The sequence below is a fragment of the Microcaecilia unicolor genome, chromosome 1, assembly GCF_901765095.1.
Source record: "Microcaecilia unicolor chromosome 1, aMicUni1.1, whole genome shotgun sequence".
NCBI classification, from domain to species: Eukaryota; Metazoa; Chordata; class Amphibia; order Gymnophiona; family Siphonopidae; genus Microcaecilia; species Microcaecilia unicolor.
Window position 1 is genome coordinate 568,904,384 of NC_044031.1, and position 16,809 is coordinate 568,921,192.

The following is a 16,809-nucleotide window of genomic DNA, read 5'->3' on the forward strand; positions in this document are numbered from 1 at the left end:
AAAAAGGAGGACGGATTGAAACCCGGCTGGCTTAATTACTTCCATTGAAAGCAATTGCTTTCCATTGAAAGCAATGGAAGTAAAACCCGGCAGGCTCAATCCGTCCTCCTTTTTCTGGAGCCATATGGTAACCCTATCTAACCCTCCCCAAAGTGGAATTAGAAAAGGTACATAGAAGGACGACAAAATGATAAAGGGGATGGGACGACTTCCCTATGAGGAAAAGCCAGTGGCTAGGGCTCTTCAGCTTGGGGAAGAGATGGCTGAGGGGAGATATGATAGAGGTCTATAAACAAGGGGTTAAATAATCTCAACTGGGCTGAATAAGGGTTCTATTCAGTGACATCACTCTCAGACATCACTCAACTGAGCAATTGGTTGTCTGGGAAACGGCTTGCTGGGCAGTTGGGAGGTAAGTCTGATGCTGAGTGAACCTGTGTAAAGGTGTGGTGCTCAGCTGATATTAGAAATCCGTGTTAAAACGGATTAGGAGTATTTTAACGGTGGTTTATGAGTGAGGTGAGAGAAATAAGCTTAATTATTTAACCTGAACAGCCATCGCGATGTTAGAGAGGTGGTCTGCAGTCACTGGGAAGTGGAGGAGATCAAAGTGAAAGAAAAATATGCTTTTAGATGGTTAAATGTTTTTAAGGAGAGAGTAAATTGAAAACATCCTTGCCAAGTGCCTTATGTAAAATATTTAGAAGCTGGGCGAAGGGCACTTGGACATTCCATTTACTCCAACAGGTTTCAGAGGCTACCTGGAACTAAAGCTTTCAAAGTAATGATTATTTAAAGAAAAGTAATTAAACTGTGATTAAATGATAGTGTAGGTAAACAGCAGCTGGGGTTACTTTGATCCCAACGGGTTTAGGTTCCCTGAAGTTTTAAGAGGGACCTCTCACTTTCTCTGCTAATACTCCTGTTACCTAATTTGTGGGAGGGATTAGATTAGGGACAAACAATTATCATTTGTGTTTAATGGGAAAGCTAGTTAGGGACGTGCACTCTTAAGGTTGGTGGGATAACTGAATAATGACCTTAGTTAGGGGTTAGGGTTTTTATTATTGATTTTATTTTTATAGCTTAGAGTAGTAGGTACAGGCTCCTGATTCCTGACATCTGAGTCAGTAACAAGTTGAGAGAGGAAAAGAGGAGGCGGGACAGCGTTGGAATGCTCCTACAGCCACTGAGAGATTGGGCCCCCACGCAAGAAAGAGAACATTGACGGGAGAAAAAGACTGAGATACGTGGGTGATTCAAATAAATAAGTAAATAAAAACAAAAATACTTACCTGAGATCCAGCGAAGAAAGAACATTGGTAATTGCATTTACAGCTACCTGCAAAATATAAGTGAGTGCAAAGAATCAAATTCTTGGGGAGAGAGAAGAACTGTTTTATTTAAATAAGAGAAAGGTGTTAGTAATAAGTATATAGAAAATATACATACCTGATTCTGGGAAGAAGCTTCTGTTGCGGGTGGGTTTTGGTAACCAAGTAATACCTGTGAAATAGAAATTAGTTAGTATCGAATTTAAATGTATTGTAATTCGTTGTTATAGGAAACATATGCATTGAGGTTATGTCAATTGAAAGTATTAATGATTGTTTTTAAATAAAAATCTATACATTAGGTTTTTTTTGTGTGTCCTTCTCCTTCTCCTGAGTTAGACGTTTATGTTACTCGGCCCTGACTGTTTAAGGAAAGAATTTTAGAACGTCATTAAGGTTTTGGGAGTTCACTTAGGAGAGGGGCAGGGTTACAAAAAATGGCGTCATGGACAGGATCCGACCTCACCTTATTCATCACAATAGGGTGAACGCGGATCCCTTTTATATAATTTTGTAAAAATATCTGTTCTGAAAACCTTGTGGTGTATATCTACTTTTACTATTGTAAAGATAATTGTTCAGTTGGCATTAATACAGTTTGGAGCAGGGAATTGACCTTAAAAAGGGGAGGGGAGATTTTGCTTTCTGATTGGTCCCCTCACATCAGGCAACAGTGGAAGATGGAGGAGTTGCAGAGGCAAATCACCGAGCTGAGGAATTCCATGGAAGGCTGGAGACAGAGTGGGCCAAGTCAGCAACCCACTACTGTAGTGATCCAAAAGGAGAAGAATATCCCTGACTTTTACGGGTTTCCTACCCGTCCTGGTGACTTGACAGTGGAGGAGTGGGTGGAAACGACCAGGTCCGCCCTGAAGATTCTCCGTGTTCCTTTAGAAGATCAGTTAGAGATCCTGAAGCATCATATCAAGGGACAAGTGAAGGACATGGTGAAGTATATGGCTCGGGAACGAGGACGCACAGTAGATGCAGTGTTCGAGTTACTGCTGCAAGTTTATGGGGACAAAGTCCCATTGGGTCTGAGGATACGGGAATTTTACGAAAGGAGGCAACAGGACAGGGAGACCATCAGAGCTTTTGCATACCAGCTCCAGGAGAAGTTAGATGCCATTCGTGCATGAGATGTCACCCGAGTAGGGTGTCCAGAAAGTGCCTTGAGGGAGCAATTTTTGCTAGGCCTGAGGGCTGATACCCTGCGAAGGGAGATGACCAGGCGCTGGGAGGAGAACCCTGAAATTAGATTCACGGACTTAATGCAGGCTGCCATCAGGTGGTCGGAAGAGGAGCGAATGCCTGAAGTGGGATCCTCAGGAGTAAGAATCTTACAGCGAGGACGTGGTGAAACATCGGGACAGTCAATCTCATCAGAGACAGGGGTCTTGGTTTCAGCCCTCACTGAAATAACCAGATTATTGGGGCAGATGGGGAAGAAGCAAGATGAGTTACTAGAAAACCAACGAAAAGAGACCCTATACCGGTCGGAGAATGGGAGAAGAGAAAGCGCAGTGACATTCAGAAGCGCAAGTCAGAGAATCCCTCTGCGTAACGACAGAGGACTGTTAATATGTTACAGGTGCCAGGAACCTGGGCACATAGCCAGGTTCTGCCAAAGCGAGCGAAGGGTGACTTCAGGGGTATCACAAGCTAGAAGCATAGGCGAAGATGACCAGCCGTCTACGAGTGCAAGCGCTATCAATCTTGAGAGAAAAGGAAAGGCTCTGGTGAAATCTGCTACTCCAGAAGAAATACAGAAAATGGCTGTAAGAGCACAGAACGCACAGGGGAACCCTGAATCACACTGGGAGAGTTTCAAGGAGAAAGCAATTGGGACCAGCCCAGTGGTGACAGTGTCTCTTGGAGGGATTGATACCCAATGCATAATAGATACTGGGTCAGATATAAACACTATAGTGGCAAGTCACTTTTACAAATATTTTAATGATGTCAGCAAATTGCAAGATGCCAGCTGGGTGACTTTAACAGCAGCGAATGGTACTGACTTGCCGGTTTTGAGATGCATTGAAGCAGATGTAGAGTGTTTAGGTCAGAGAATTCCATGCATTATGATGGTGACTGCTGGCAATGAGAGAGAATTTTAGAACGTTATTAAGGTTTTGGGAGTTCACTCAGGAGAGGGGCGGGGTTACAAAATAATGAGGAAGTTAAAGTCTGCTTGTTGCAGCGATTCGCCAAATAAAAGTTAAGTTTCGCTGTAAAATCTTCAGAGTGCTGTGTAGTTCCTAGACAGAAGAGCTGAGTGGAACCCAGAACTGGTGAGAGAATCTGACCTCCAAAATCCCTGGATCGCTATTCTGGACCATAGACCTGTTCTCAAGCTCAACTGCAGGTGAACTGGAAAGGATAAGTGAGGTGAGAGTGTCCCTGAATGTAAAACTGAACTGAACTCTGCTTTGTGGCCCAGGACCGGAGCTAGCACACAGGTGACACCGGGTTACAGAATGATTCTAGTACTATGATTCCATTTGCAATTCAGAGGCCAAAACTGCTTCCTTCCATTTTTATACTACACAGGAAGGAGGATTACTTCAAGTATCGCACACTTGACCTTTTGGAACCCTGATGCAGGTACGATTGCTGTAACATTGCTGTATCAGGTCATCATCAATAAACCTTTTGTGGTTTTATACTATCAGGCTTATTTTTGAAAGAGAATGGCGCCCATCTTTCAACACAAATCGGGAGATGGGCGTCCTTCTCTCAGAGTCTCCCAAATCGGCATAATTGAAAGCCAATTTTGGGCATCCCCAACTGCTTCCCATCACGGGGATGACCAAAGTTCCCAGGGGCGTGTCGGAGGTGTAGTGAAGGCGGGACTGGGGTGTGCCTAACAGATGGGCATCCTCAAGCAATAATGGAAAAAAGAAGGGTGTCCCTGACGAACACTTGGCCGACTTTACTTGGTCCTTTTATTTTACAACCAAGCCACAAAAATGTGCCCTAAATGACCAGCTGACCACTGGAGGGAATTGGGGATGACCTCCCCTGACTCATCTAGTGGTCACTAACCACCTCTCACCCCGAAAAAAACAACTTTAAAAACTTTTTTATTTTTTAGAGTATGGGTGAAGGACGTCCTTCGCTATGCCTATGTCCCTGCGACGGCAGTTGATGATGTCCAAAATGTGGATGTTTCTGTGAGAAGTACATCCATGCCTTTGCTAAGCCTCCGACACCCCCTTCATTTATGTGGATTTTGGATCACAAGTAGTAGCAGTGGGACTTGAACTGGCCACCTTTGGATTACAAGACCAGTGCTCTAACCACTAGGCCACTTGCTTTTTTTTTTTTTTTTTTTTTAGCATTGATTGGAAAGTTTGGTCATCTTCTTGCAAGACCACTCAGTTCTACATTTTTGACCATCTCTTCCTGGAAGTAACTGACTCTGCCCTGTTGGTAAACTGCACCATCCTGTTTATGAGGTTTTTGCACCCTAGCCCCTTCCTTATTTTGCTGCATGGTGTGTCTCAACAGGTCAGGAGTTTTACTGGAACTTTAGAGTTCAGATTACAGTTACCAGCCTGCAAACTTTTTCTGTCACTTTTAGATCCTGAACCAAAGTCAGGCTTTGAACCAAGGCCCTCAGTTATGATGATAATATTCACCTTGAAATTTGGCCGTCCCTGTGAGGGGGACAGTATGCAGGTCCCTGGGGGGGAGGTATGTGTGTGTCAGCGGAGGCATAGCGAAGGCATGGACGTCCTTCTTTCAAACATTTTGGACTCCTCAATTGCCCCCCCCTCAACTGCCCCCCCCCAACAGGAATGACCAAATGTCACGGGAGTGGCATGGTGTAGTGGCCTAGTGGTTAGAGCACTGGTCTTGCAATCCAGAAGTGACCAGTTCAAATCCCACTGCTGCTACTTGTGATCCAAAATCCAAATAAATAAAAGGGGTGTCAGAGGCATAGCAAAGGCATAGACATCCTTCTCACAGAAACATTGACATCCTCAACTGCTCTCATAGAGGCATAGCAAAGGACATCCTTCACTTATACCCCTTATAAAAATAAAAAAGACATCCCTGACTAGCACTTGGACATTTTCACCTGGACTCATGTTTTTCTAAGGTTGTAGACGGCTATTATACAAGTAGCTTGTCTGCATGTATGAAGCAGTCTTTGGAATGCACAGAGCAGCCACACATAACGTTTGGCTGCTCTGCACTGGCTTCCCCTCCTTAGGAAGGAAATCATGTGCAAATGAGCCAACAGCAAGCAGCTCATTTGCATGCGATTTCCTTCATGCATGCCCATTCCTTTCTGAATCACTAAGGGATCAATAAGGGAAGGGCTTTTTCCATTCAGTTAGTGGGACCAGTGCACTATGAATGCTGGTTCCTCTCACAACCAAATGGCTTGGATTTGGTCGTTTCTGAGATAGGCGTCCTCGCTTTCCATTAGCACCGAAAATCAGAAATTACCAAGTCCTAGGGAGAACCATCTCTGCTGGGGACGACCATCTCTAAGGTCGACCTAAATTTGCTGATTTAGGCGTCCCCGACCGTATTATCGAAAGGAAAGATGGGCGCCCATCTTGTTTCGATAATATGGGTTTCCCCGCCCCTTTGCAGAGACGTCCTGCGAGGATGGCCCCAGGAAAACTAGAGTGTCCCATTCGATTATGCCCCTCCACGTGAGTTGTCTTCGCTTTGCTGATTTGATTCTACTCTGCAAAGTTTCATCCTTTGTCTTTATTTTCCCCTCAGCATGTTGTTCATCACCCTTTTAGCTTTTGCCACAGCCCTGTCAAACTGCTTCCATACATTGAGGTTATCAGAAACTATCCTGTTCTGTTCATATCTCTTTATTCCTCCCCTCCCCCCAAATGCATTATTCTGCACTTATTATCACTGAAGCTTAGCTGCCAAACATATGATCAGTTATTTTTAAATCACTTTTCAACTTTTCCTTCTAATCCTTTTGCACTATCAATCACAAACTTATTAACAGAACCATTCCCAGGACTGATCTGTTCGACTTGTCACTTCATACTTTTCTCTGCGCCAAGTAATTACTTTTATCACTATCCTTCTCCCCACCCCCACCCCCCATGAATTGTTGATCCAGCCTATCACATTGGGATGCAGTTCTAGGTTGCTCAATTTATTCATGGCATGATCATCAATTAGTTGGAGAGAGGTTATATATGTGCACAAATAGCTCCTAGCTCTCAGAGAGCAAGCCCAATCTTTGGAGGCTAGAGAAGCAATCCTATAGGATGTGAGGGAGACAGGAAGGCATATAGAGGAGACTTACAAGGACGTAGTAGACCCGTCCTACCTCCACTCTGGCAGTCCCTGTGTTGTCTTGGAGAGAAAAGATCACCTGGAAGGAGAGCATCACATTGGTGAGGAAGAAGGTAATTCTGTAGCCAGGACCTGCCCTCAAGTTGATATAGAGGGGCATTTTCAATATGATGTCTAAATCCGACTTTGGACATTTTGCTGAAAACATCCAAAAATCAAGTGGTGAACATGGCCATTTTCAAACCTGAAAAAGTCTTTTTGTTTCAAAAATGGCCATTTCCTAGACGTTTTGTAGACATTTTGGACTAGATTCAAAAATTGTTGCTGAAAAAAATGCATCAAGGCATATTCTATAAATTATGTTTAAAGTTAGGCACAGTTTATAGAATGTGCCTAGCACCCATCCACACAACTAAATTTAGTTCCAGGTATTTATACCAAGTGAAACTTGGTGTAAATGCCGGCAACCAAGTTACGTGCAAAACAGGTGTATGCTATATTAGCGTTTCCCAAGTCAGTCCTGGAGTACCCCTTTGCCAGTCAGGTTTTCAGGATATCCACAATGCATATGTATGAACTTGATTTACATACACTGGCTCCATTATATGCAGATCTCTTTCATGCATATTCATGTGGATTTCTTGAAAACCTGACTGACAAAGGGGTACTCCAGGACTGACTTTGGAAACACTGCTCTAAATCAGCATAGACTTTAGAAGTGCCCACAACCCACCCATTCCACGTCCATGGCCATGCCCCCTTTTCGGTTCTGCATACGCTTAGCAAGTTCTGTGTGTAAATTCTAATTAGCACCAATTTGTGTCAATAATTGACTGTGAAGTGGAAATTATTAGCACTGATTGACTTGTTAAGATATTTAAGTTGCATGTGCAAATCAGAATATGATCTGATTTGTGCATGCAACACCAGTCGCACTATATAAAATCCAAGGGTTTGTGCTTAGTACATCTATCTTTTTGGACCATTTTTTAAAAGTCCAAGTGAAAAATGCACAAAATCAAGCCATTTGGATGTAGGAGGAGCCAGCATTATTAGTAAACTGGCCACACAGACATCACAACAGAGCTGCAATGGACTTCACATAAAAGGTCCTAGGTACACATCTCACCCTTACACCCTTATATTGTATGATGGGCCTTCCAAAACCCACCAAACACTTACTGTACAGCACTACAATAGCCCTTATGGCTGCAGGTATCACCTATATATATAGGTATAATAGGTTTGGGGGAGTTGGGGGGGCTAACACTTTCCACCACAAGTGTAACAGTTAGAGTAGATTATGGGTCTAGGTCCCTTTCTCCACAGTGCACTGCATTGACCATTAGGCTACTCCAGGGACCTGTTTGCTGCTCTAATAGGACTGGCCATAATATTTGAAGCTGTCATAGAGGCTGTCATAGAGGCTAGTATATACTATTTCATTCACATCTGTGGGGGGTAGGAGGGGAATCAGTGACCACTGGAAGAGTAAGGTGGAGTCATTTCTTTATTCTCCCAACAATAATCTGGTCATTTAGGGCCACATTTGTTTTAGGCTTAGTCGTTATTAAAAACAGGTCTAGACCAAAACATACAACTTTTAGCCCTGGACATTTTTGTTTTCTTCCATTATGGCAGAAAATTGTCCAAGTGTTAGGAACACCTAAATCCCATCCTTAACACGCCCCAACATGCCCTCTTGTGATTTTGATGCACTGAAGATGAGCAGCATAGAAAACCATCTAAAAAAATGAGTTTCAAAATCAAAAATAGCTATTTGGATGTTTTTGCAAGAAAAACACCCATCTCCTGTTTTATGCCACTTTTGGGGGGTTTTCCTCTTTCAAAAATGAGCCCCAGAGGAGGGGCATAATCGAACGCAAACGCCCATCTCCATGGGCGTCTATCTCCGAGAACAGGTACGTGAAGGGGCGGGACAGACCGTATTTTCAAAAAAATGGGTGCCCATCTTTTTTTTCGATAATACGGTTTGTGCCCGGCAAATGCATCGGATTTGTGCAGATTTGAGCTGGGCGGTTTCATTTTTCAGCGATAATGGAAACCGAAGGTGCCTAGCTCAAAAACGAACAAATCCAAGGTATTTGGTCGTGGGAGGGGCAAGGATTTGTAGTGCACTGGTCCCCCTCACATGCCAGGACACCAACCGAGCACCCTAGGGGGCACTTGTAAAAAGTTTTAAAAAAAAGTTAAATACCTCCCGTCCATAGCGCTGTTCCCTTGGGTGCTGAGCCCCCCAAAACCCACTGCCCACAACTCTACACCATTACCATATCACTTATGGCTGAAGGGGGCACCTAGATGTGAGTACAGTGGGTTTTGGGGGCGATTTGTAGCGCTCCCACTTGCCACCACAGCTGTAACAGGTGGGGGGGGGATGGGCCTGGGTCCACTTGGCTGAAGTCCACTGCACCCACTAACAACTGCTCCAGGGACCTGCATACTGCTGTGATGGAGCTGGGCATGGCATTTGAGGCTGGCATACAGGCTGGAAAAAAAGTTGTTAAAGTTGTTTATTTTTGTGGGAGGGGGTTAGTGACCACTGGGAGTCAGGGGTGGTGATCCCCAATTCCCTTTGGTAGTCATCTGTTCATTTAGAGCACTTTTTGGGGACTTATTCGTAAAAAAAAAAAGGGTCCAAAAAAGTGACCCAAATTTGCGGTAAAAACGCCTTTCTTTTTTTGATTATCGGCCGAGGGCACCCATCTCTCCTTATTCTACCACAACATTACTGTATTTGTTCATAACCGGAATTGACGAATGCCTTTACGGTACTATGTAAGCCACATTGAGCCTGCAAATAGGTGGGAAAATGTGGGATACAAATAAATAAATAAATATGAGTGAAAAGGTAACTCAGATCATCAACAGTTATCACAAATTGATTGAGTCAGGAGAGTGCATGACTGGGACCTTGGAGCATACTCAAGCCATCACACAGAGGGTGAAGTAGAGGCAGTGGCACAGATGCTGGTGGAGCTGAGATCACTAGCAGCAGACATGGAAATTCAGAACTCACTCATGGAGATCAGAAATAAGCTGGATACCCTGACCCACCTGATCCATGGGTGGAAGAACTGGAGCAAAGGGCAGTGGTTTTGGAAGACTGTAGAGATTGAATACCTCACTCAGAGGGCACAAGCTATGCAGGAGAAAGTAGTGGATCCAACAGATCGATTATGCTACTGAACTTCTGTATAATAGGGCTGCAAGAGAAAATGACGTTCAGTTATACATGGATTCATTGTGAAGACATTGTTGAATGATCCTAAAAGAAACACCCATAAGCCATTATTAGAGATGGACTTGAAAAAATCCACGGCTTATTTCCGGGACCCTAATATTGAGCAGGTACATAGGGCATTGGGCAGGAAGCACCCTGGCACTAATCAACCCAGATCACTTCCAAGCAGGGTCCAATTAAGTCCATCAGATGCCCTAAGCACAGTCCAACAATAGTGCCCCTGAAAAGTGGAGAAACAGAGACAAAGAAGACCAATTGTATGATTTAAAGCTTTAATATGGCTGTAATTGGATGTATTGATGGTCTTGAAGACCTTTCTGAGGATAGGTACCCCTGTGCCTAGAATGAATATGTGGAGTTGCCCTGTGATTTAATAACAGTTAGACATGAGAAGGCAAAGTTTGCAGCTAGATGAAGCTTACAGCAGTCAAAATAATAATTAATGGAAGTTAAACTAATGTTGCAATGACTGGAAATAAAAGCTAGAAATAACACTTGTTACCAAATCAACAGCTGAGCTTAGCAGAATGATAAAGAACACGGAACTAGGCTGTATCCATGATCAGAAACTTTTTAATTATAGCTTGTTTTTTAAAAACCACAGCTTTGTCAGCACTGATTGACCAAAGATCAGCTGCCTGACCAGAAAGTTGCAAGAAGAGTAAACACGTGAATTTGATAGATAATTATGGGTGGTGATTAAGCTCACTGCTAATAGGACAGATGGACAACTGCTGACATATCTTGCTGTTTGAACTGTTTTTCATGATTCTACTGAAACTTTCATCAGAAATGTAATGATGATGTGGCAATTGATTGCTTAGACGATCAGCATCAGCCCAATAGAATAGAACATTGATCTCCCTGAAATTATGGAACTACAATTCCCCATCTGCTTTGTTAAGGAGGGAAATCAGCTGAAAAATAGAGGAAGAACCACTGAAGGAAAGGAGGGTGGAGGTTCCTGTCACACTTTAGAGCAGGGGTTCTTAACCAGTGGATCCTGCACCTCCAAGGATTGTGGGAAGAAGTCAAATAAGGAGAAAAGAAGAGTTTTGAAATCTGACACCATTTACTGAAATTTTCTAGACAGAGTGAAGGGAGTTATTAGGACAGTTATTGATAGTATAACTGTGTACTTCTGTAATTTTAGTGACATGTTAGCGATTAGCACTGTTAGCGGCTAGGAGTGACATATGTAGCTGTCAGTAGTCACTACTGGACATATGGTTTAGGAAGATAGTGTGAGGGTTTCACTGCTCAGTTAAAGAAGTGCGGGAACCAAAAAAGATTAAGAAGCCCTGCTTTAGAGGCATGTGGTGTGCTGCCACGAAAGTTCTTAAAATAGGACTTTTTTTTTCCTTGTGAAGAGGATTCCTCAGACTGCTTTGAACTGTGAGTTGACTAACTGTATTTGTTGAGGGAAGGAGGTCCTTACAAAGTGATAAAAAGGCTAAGTAGAATTATGAGGTGAGCAATGGTGCAGGAAGAAAGTTCTAAACTTATCATGTTAATTGATTATAACTTTGGTTCAATAGGGATGTATTAATGACATCTCTGGCAGAACTAAATGAAGATCTGGGTTCCCAGATGAAGGAAGTAAAAGAAAGGGGTTTAGTTAGAGTAGGGGATGTTTTAACTAGTGAGCAAAAAACATTTTAAGTGGAGCGTTTCTTAACTAAGAAGCATATATATATATATAGAGAGAGATTTTATTGTATAATGTGCCAAATTATGTTAAAAGCATACAGCTCAGTCCAAAAGATCTATTAGCAAAGTGTTTTGCATTTCAAATTGTTAAATAACTCTTAAATACTTAAACACTAAAAATGTTTATGTGAGTAACTAATAGGCATATTAACAATTTAATAATTCATAGTACCATTCTAATGCATGCATTTTTATGCAACATTTATGGTGGGCAGTTTAGCTATGCTGGCAAATTAATTATTCTTCAGCTTTAGGTAGCTTTCATTATAAGTCGTTATCTGAAAAGTAAAGTTTTATGTGTAATATTACAAGTAGGTTACTACAGAGGCACCCCAATTTGAAGTAATTTATATAACTTTGTCCAGAGAAAGTACATCAGCTGTTTCTACTGAATATATGGGAGAAATTTACTTGACAAATTAATTGTTCTCTTATTTTTCTCACCAGATCTTTTTCTTTGTTTTCTTTCTGACTGGTTCAGTGTTAAGGCTTTCACTAAAGTCAATCAGTGGCCCTGTGTTTAATGTTTGCCTTTTTTTTTGTTAGGTTATCTCCATATTGTGTTTGAGCCATTCAACTCTTCATTATAAAGTTTCTCTCCTTGGTTTAAGTACATTAAAATCAACATGTCTGATACACACCTACCTCATTCGACCACAATTTAACCTTGTATTTGTTATCAACCAACTTGGCAAACGCCATTACGGTATTATGTAAGCCACATTGAGCCTGCAAAAAGGTGGAAAAATGTGGGGTACAAATGCAACAAATAAATAAATAAAAATGCAACTCAGTGATCATGTATATGAAAGGAAATTAAATAACTCCAATCTAAGCAGCTTTTTAAAGCCTGTCTCTGTCCGAATGTGTTTAATGTACTATCAGACTCATTTCACCATGTGATATCCTTTTAGAAATGCAGACATTATTGACTGATATCAACCTCTATGTTTAGGTAATAGAAACCAATTGAAGAATTAAAAGAGAATAACTAAAAATTATTTACTACACTGACAAATAACCATTGCCAAATCTTGTTGCATGGACTTTCTCTATAGCAGGGGCTCGCAACCCAGTCTTCGAGACAAACCTAGCCAGTCAGGTTTTCAGGATATCCAGTGCTTATGCATGACATAGATTTGCATGCCCTACCTTCATTGTATGCAGATTTATCTCAAGCATATTCATTATGGGTGAACTGAAATCCTGACTGGCTAGTTGTGTTCCGAGGACTGAGTTAGAACCCCTACTCTATAGGAATCAATAAAAAAAAAGATGTATAGATAAATATAAATCATTCATTCATGGTAGAAAAATAAGCCATCAGAATTGGAAGGAATTAAGAAACTGTTGAAAGCTTCTGTTTAGTTACCCAATAATGCATGTTATTATTGAGGGAAATATGGTTAAAAGCTCCATGTTAAAGACCTATTATACTGAAAGCCCAGGGGTTTTCAGATTTAACATCCGAAAGGAGAATCACTTAGGGGGAAAATTATCAACCTGGGCTACCGTAAAGACATGTTGTTTTAGTGTTAACCCCAGTTATTTAGGTCTTACGGCATAAAATAGGACCTCTACTAAAATAACATGAGTTAGAGGTAAAATTACATGTCTTAATGGTAGCCTACATTGATATCTTCTCCCCTTAGTTATTACCCCACTTGTAATGTGTCACAAAACGCCTAGCCACCCACCTGGGGTTACTTCACAGCCATTTAGAAGGTCTATCCCCAGGACAGCTCAGGTCAGCCTGCAGTTGCCACTTGTGCTTTACACTAGTACCCTCGCCCACTGACTGGCTTGCTCAGGATTCCAGTGGTAGTTCCAGCTTCCAGCGCGTGGTAATTAGGATGCTATAAAATATTTTTGTATTTTCTAGCTCAGGGGGCATGCACAATGGTAATTGGGCAGCACTGCATGCTGCCCGATTACTGTTGGGATACTATTTGAGCCCCTACCTCCTCCTAAATAAGAGGTTGTAAGGGATCCCCACAGGAAATGGCCATGAGGTGTTTAACTTACATAGTAACATAGTAGATGATGGCAGGAAAAGACCTGCATGGTCCATCCAGTCTGCCCAACAAGATAACTCATATTTGCTACTTTTTGTGTATACCATACTTTGATTTGTACCTGTGCTCTTCAGGGCACAGACCGTATAAGTCTGCCCAGCACTATCCCCGCCTCCCAACCACCAGCCCCGCCTCCCAACCACCGGCTCTGGCACAGACCGTATAAGTCTGCCCAGCACCATCTCCACCTCCCAACCACCAGCCCTGCCTCCCAATCTTGACTAAGCTACTGAAGATCCATTCCTTCGGCACAGGATTCCTTTATGCTTATCCCACGCATGTTTGAATTCCGTTACCATTTTCATTTCCACCACCTCCCGCGGGAGGGCATTCCAAGCATCCACTACTCTCTCCGTGAAAAAATACTTCCTGACATTTTTCTTGAGTCTGCCCCCCTTCAATCTCATTTCATGTCCTCTCGTTCTACCATCTTCCCATCTCCGGAAAAGGTTCGTTTGCGGATTAATACCTTTCAAATATTTGAACGTCTGTATCATATCACCCCTGTTTCTCCTTTCCTCCAGAGTATACATGTTTAGTTCAGCAAGTCTCTCCGCATACGTCTTGTAACGCAAATCCCATACCATTCTCGTAGCTTTTCTTTGCACCGCTTCAATTCTTTTTACAAAGAAAAGCTACGAGAATGGTATGGGATTAACGCAGAACCATTTCCTTTTTTATTTTTAAAGCCTTTTACCAGCCTTTTACCATGGGCTAATGGTCCATCTAGCTCAGTATCCTGCTTCCAACAGTGTCCAATTCAGGTCACAAGTACCTGGCAGAAACTCAAATAGTAGCAACATTCCATTCTACCACTCGGTGTGATTTAAGCAACATGCCATGATAGAATTTTTGACTGTTGGAGTCCCTCCAACTGAAATTCACTATTGCATGCAGGTGGTATAGTGATGACTGTGTTGAAGTGAGTACTCTGCATTGCTAGACCAAAAAATGTAAAGATTGTGGACCAAGAAGGGTTGATTTGTGCAATCAAAAATGAAGTGGACGACCCATGACAGCATTACAGTTCACCCTGAAAACTATGAAAGAATGATTGAAATGAATTCATAAACATAAGGAGGAAATTTTGTTGCAACATAACAATGCTAGGCCTCACTCCGCATGAAACACTATAGATGCAATTACAAAGATGGCTCACACAGTCTTACCCCATCCGAAATCAGTCCAAACTTGGTGCCATGCAATTTCTTTTTCCAAAACTGAAGGAATACTTTTGAAGGCACACCAATTCACGAATTAAATGCATAATGCACTTTAGTAAAAGTGTGCCTTAGACTGATTCACATATCTTGAAACTAATAAATCCAACAATAATGCAAACATTTGTGAAACTAGTAATCCATCTTTCAACCCATGAGGATGGAAACTTCCATATTAAAACAACATATTGCAATCAGGCTTCTGAAACAAAGTTATCAATAGAAATCAAACAAAATAAAACATGGAAAAGAAAATAAGATGATACCTTTTTTATTGGACATAACTTAATACATTTCTTGATTAGCTTTCGAAGGTTGCCCTTCTTCGTCAGATCGGAAATAAGCAAATGTGCTAGCTGACTGTGTATATAAGTGAAAACATTCAAGCATTACTATGACAGTCTGACAGGGTGGGAGGATGGGGGTGGGTAGGAGGTATGCGTGGGGACATCAAAGCTTATCATTGATATTCTAACAGGATGGGTGTGGATAGGTAAGGGGTGGTTAGGTGTGGATAGGTGAGGGGTGGTTACAAAGCCATCTTCAAAATGGAAAGAAATTCATCAAGTATTTTGAGATGAAACATAGAGGGGCATAACCGAAAGGGACGTCCAAGTTTTGATGAGGACGTCCTCACAAAACATCCCTATCCAGGGGCGGGGAAACCTATATTTTTTAAACAAGATGGGCGTCCATCTTTCATTTCGATAATAAGGTCAGGGACATCCAAATCCTGAAATTTGGTCGTCCTTAGAGATGGTCGTCCCTAGACTTGGTCGTTTCTGATTTTCGGCGATAATGGAAACCAAGGACTTCCATCTCAGAAACGACCAAATGCAAGCCATTTGGTCATGGGAGGAGCCAGCATTTCTAGTGCACTGGTCCCCCTGACATGCCAGGACAGCAACCGGGCACCCTGGGGGCACTGCAGTGGACTTCATAAATTTCTCTGAGGTACATAGCTCCCTTACCTTCTGTGCTGAGCCCCCCAACCCTCCCCCAAAACCCACTACCTACAACTGTACACCACTACCATAGCCTTACGGGTGAAGAGGGGCACCTAGATGTGGGTAGAGTGGGTTTGTGGTGGGTTTTGGAGGGCTCGCTGTTTCCTTCACAAACATAACAGGTGGGGGGGGGGGGTGGGCCTGGGTCTGCCTGCCTGAAGTGTACTGCACCCACTAAAACTGCTCCAGGTACCTGCATACTGCTGTGATAGACCTGAGTATGACATCTGAGGCTGGCATAGAGGCTGGCACAACAGATTTTTCAAGATATTTTTTTAGGGTGGGAGGGGGTTAGTGACCACTGGGGGAGTAAGGGGAGGTCATCCCCAATTCTCTCCGGTGGTCATCTGGTCATTTTGGGCACCTTTTTGTGCCTTGGTCGTAAGAAAAACACGAACAGGTAAAGTCGTCCAAGTGTTTGTCAGGGACGTCCTTGTTTCTTTCGATTATGGGTCAAGGACATCCTAGTGTTAGGCACGTCCAAGTCCCGCCTTCACTACGCCTCTGATATGCCCCCTTGAACTTTGGCCGTCCCTGCGACGGAAAGCAGTTGGGGATGTCCAAAATCGGCTTTTGATTATACCGATTTGGACAACCCTGTGAGAAGGTCGCCCATCTTCCGATTTATGTTGAAAGATGGGCGTTCCTCTCTTTCGAAAATGAGCCCAATAGGCACCTATTGATCTTTATATATACCCAAATAACTTTACATTGGAAGTAACATATAAAAAGTCCCATTTTGCATATGATGTCTAAGTAAGAAATGGAACATTCAAGTCAGGACATTCAAAAGTTTCAGAAAGGCTCACCAATACAAATCAGGTCTTGCAAGAGTACATATAGAGCAAGATTCTGTAAATAGCATCTAAAACCTAGATTCATCCAATTAACATGCCTAGGGCTATTCTATATAAT